Source organism: Lactuca virosa, chromosome 3, assembly GCF_052849685.1.
Source record: "Lactuca virosa cultivar CGN04683 chromosome 3, Lactuca_virosa_CGN04683_v6, whole genome shotgun sequence".
Taxonomy (NCBI): domain Eukaryota; kingdom Viridiplantae; phylum Streptophyta; class Magnoliopsida; order Asterales; family Asteraceae; genus Lactuca; species Lactuca virosa.
The window spans coordinates 282,779,608-282,783,666 of NC_136428.1; the positions used below are offsets into that span (position 1 = coordinate 282,779,608).

General features: G+C 31.0%; 1 long non-coding RNA gene across 2 annotated transcripts; it reads right to left on the reverse strand.

The window, feature by feature from the left end:
* Window positions 1–681: 681 nt before the first annotated feature.
* LOC145162979 (uncharacterized) lies at window positions 682–2,300 on the reverse strand. Of its 2 annotated transcripts, XR_013739480.1 has the most exons (5): window positions 2,171–2,300; window positions 1,772–1,881; window positions 1,548–1,689; window positions 1,200–1,253; window positions 682–1,062 (listed from the first exon to the last, which is right to left on the reverse strand). It is a non-coding gene; the product is annotated as an uncharacterized LOC145162979 (long non-coding RNA). The 2 variants fall into 2 exon arrangements; XR_013739479.1 differs by having other exon boundaries at window positions 1,772–2,300.
* Window positions 2,301–4,059: the final 1,759 nt, after the last annotated feature.

Genomic DNA, 4,059 nt, shown 5'->3' on the forward strand with positions numbered 1-4,059 from the left:
TTTTATTTTTTATTATTGAAATTTACAATATGACCAATTAACCATCAAGTTAAGACTTACTTCCACCGACACAATATCATGGCTTGTCCATGAATTGAAGCAACATGTCCATGAAGAGAGTAAATAAACTTATCTTGTTCCTTTTACACCGTAAAGCGAAAAGAAAAACATGAGATGATAATCACTAAAGGGTATTTTTGTAATTTGGTCAACAAAAATAATATAAATTCTAATACAGACTGTTATCCAACGGTACTCGACCCAACTTACATAGGAACCATTTCTATTAACCTTGTCAAGTAAGCATGATCGGGTACACCAAACACTTGGCTTAATTTCTGCCTTACATTCATTTTCTATCTGCCTAACTTTAACAAACTCATATTAGAAAACAATACATTTTTTACATGATTATATTTGTTTAATTCATATTCATTTGTTCTTGATGTCGCCCTTTAAGATAAATTGGTAAATTGTCCAAGAAAATGAAATATTGGTTTAACTTAATAAAAGAAACCTAAAGTAACCTGTCAGAGAATGATCGAGCCACACGAAGACTTAACAACTTATCATATTTCTTTATTTGCACTATTTTAGTGGTGAACATTTTCTAAGACAAAATAATAAAAAATCTTTGCAAGTGACTTATAGTGAGATTCTTTGGAAGTTTCTTGGATCTCATTTTGAAGGAATAACCACCAACCAACATCACATATACAGTAACCCAGCAAGAAGGGGTTGGTAAAGAGGTTTAGGGGTGGGAAAGGGGGACTTTGATGATCCCTAGGACTTACAGAGTCATGTGAATGTACATATCAAGGATATCTAGGTTAGAAACAATCAATAATATATTATATTTATAAGAATTTATAGTTAAGAAAATAAACTTTAATTGTGCTTCGGTAGTCCTCACTTTTATTCTCACAACCGGCAAAAACCACTCCAACCCAATACCCCAACAGTAGACCACGTTCAACAATGAGTAGCTTTACCAAACCCTTCCCACTAATTTCAATTCCATGTACCACACCCTTGTTTTTTCCTTCCCATTGCTACGAATCCCTAAAAACCGATGCATTTTAAGAAACTCTTCTTGTGGAGGTGTAACATATTCCATATAATACACTAAGATTTTAGAGACAGTGAAATATCACACATCCACATGATGTAGGAGAAATTTGGTTACAAGAAAAACTTACATCAGAGTGGCTATTAACTTGATAATGCATCTTCGTTATCTAACTTTGAAGATCCTTCAAGTTGAAGAAACATAACTAATCAGTAAACATATGAAGTATAAAGAAGACAATGGTATTGCAAAATAGAAGATTAGTCATGAATGGCTTATACAGAGAACAAACAAACTTCATTGAATAATCCAAATACATCATTAGTATCACTGTTAACCAAAATTTATTGAAAAATCCAAGGATGCGATAAAGATTCGGGTTTCATTGTACTCACTCTTGACCTTGAACATAAGTGCATCTGCAAAGAGAGAGATGTTCATAAACATATACGGAGAATATTATTTATGGAATATATACCTGACGAAGGATTCCACAGATTAATCACTAATTGGAGGCAACATATCAGACCAAGTGGTTGTACAGCGAAGCCCTAATCCCAATCATTCTACATCCACCTTTGTAAAGTCAAGTCAGTGGAAACTACCGGTACCCAAAATCCCTAAAGTTTAAACCAAAAATTTTTGTTGTCTTATTTTCCTTCAGGTAAAGAGATACAAGGTTAAACCAAAAAAATTTGTTACCTTATTTTGCTGGCGTTAAGGCTTGTGGATGGCACTTACTGGATCAATCTGCAAATGTGTTATAAGGATTTGAACTCCTTCATCACCTTTCTTCAAAATCAACTAAGAGTCTAAAACCAAACACAAAAGATACATTTCAAACACTCGTAAGAGAAAAACACAGTCCATATCAAAGTTGATTCCGAAAAAAGTTGAAACTTGCCGTATTCTTCCAATATACAAAAAACACATACAGATTGAAAAAAAAAAAGATAAAATAGTTTTTAATCTTGATAGTGAAACATATAGAACGGTATCTTTTGGTTCGCATCCGGAGAGATGGAGAGAGATGCATAGTGTGGTGGTGATGAAGGGTTCATGAGAGAGAGAGAGAGAGAGAAGATGATGAAGAAAACAGACCTCATAAAAACCCTAGATCAAGAAAACCTATGAATAGAGAAGATGATGAAGAAAACAATTTATCAGAGATGAAGGCGGAAGGGACGAAGGAGAATTAGAGTTTTCGAATTTGGGGTTCATTTCCGGAGATCAAGACGGAGGACCAGGTCAAGCTAAGCAACATAAAGATGGAAAGATAAACAACCGGTCAAAATGAAATAATATCTTTTACGATTGCATTATATACTTATACATATTGCATTATCTTTTGTACAGTTTAATTCAAATGTGATTACGTTTAAAATTTAATATTATTTTATTGGGGATTACTTGTAATATTAACTTAATGGTTTGGACGTCTTAAATCTATTTTAAAAATACTAAGGTTTGTATAATAATATAGTAAGATATATATACTAGGTTACAACCCGTGGAAATCACGGGTAAAATATTTATTGAATTTTATGAAACAAATAAAACATAAGTTTTATCTACACTTTTATATTGATTATTTAAAAGTAATATATTTATTTTTATTTGAATATCCGATATCAGTTATGTGAACACATTTAATATAATTATGATTTTTTAGATCAGAATATAAATTTTAGATCCATTTACAGGTAAAAAAAATCATGTAATACATAGGTTGATAACATAAATGAGCAAAAATAACAATTTACTTTGAAAGTATGTTGGTATAAATGACATGAATGGTTCTTGTTACTATTTTTTGAGAAAAAAAAGTTTGTAAAGCTCATTAAAATGTCATATTTTGGGACATAACTCTAAAATAACAGATGTACTTGGAAATATCTATTCACACAGGATAAAGCAGAAAAACACTATAGCATTCTACACTATGAAAAATGTCATTTATAATATTATACTTTCAATATGTTAAATTGACATCAATGTCCTAAAAGTAAGAAAAATAATGCACAAGACTTGAACCCAAGACCTCAATAATAAAGTAAGAAAAATTGTCGAAGGGTTGCATGGTGTTAGGAGCTCAAACTCTTTAGGGATAAGTGTAAATTAAAGCCTAGAATATGATTTTATTATAAAGTTGTAATATTAATAAAAGCGACTATCATAAAGAAAGTCTATAAGGAATTAAGTATAACAGTTTAAATTAAAAAAACCTATCTTAGAGACAGTTCCTTTAAGTGATGTTTTGTCTCTTGTTTGTAAGTATGCATGGTACCAAATTTGTTTTTTGTTTTTTTTGTAAAATTATTTATTCAGAATTATATATCTTGTAATAAAACTAAATTATTGAAGTGTGATGTTATTGTAGTGGGCTCTAGCTTATTTTTGAAACTTTTGGTGGCAAAAATATAATCATATTACTTGGAGCATGGCCAAAAACGTTAAAACAACCTTAAACTATGACCACAATTTATTTAAACAGCTATACAAAGGGACCAAAAATGTAATCTATTCTAATATTTAATACTTCACTCAAGGATAATCCTAACATGCTTTTAGTTTTTTGTAGTTGAATTCCTATGCAAACTGTCAAGAGAATCAACAAACATATTGTTGTAAAATTTAACAAAATTAGTATAAAAAAGAAACATACTTGAATTCATTTTGTTTGTAGTTTACTATTATTTTTTAGTTTACCTCGAAAGCATCATGAATTCAAGAAAAGAAGGGGTGGCCATGACACAGCTGTGAAGGGAAGACGTCGACGTATGATGGCAATGCATACATCCTTCTGAAAGCATCCTAAAGGCCGTTCTACAAGCATTCATACGTAAATGAAAAATGCTTGGAATAATTCATGTATGAAAGTTGAATGTTACCTGCAATGTTCAACATTTAAGATGTCACACATGGACCAAAAGGTTAAAATATGTTCATTTCCTATAAGTTCCCCATCTATTTCTACATGGGCACAAAAT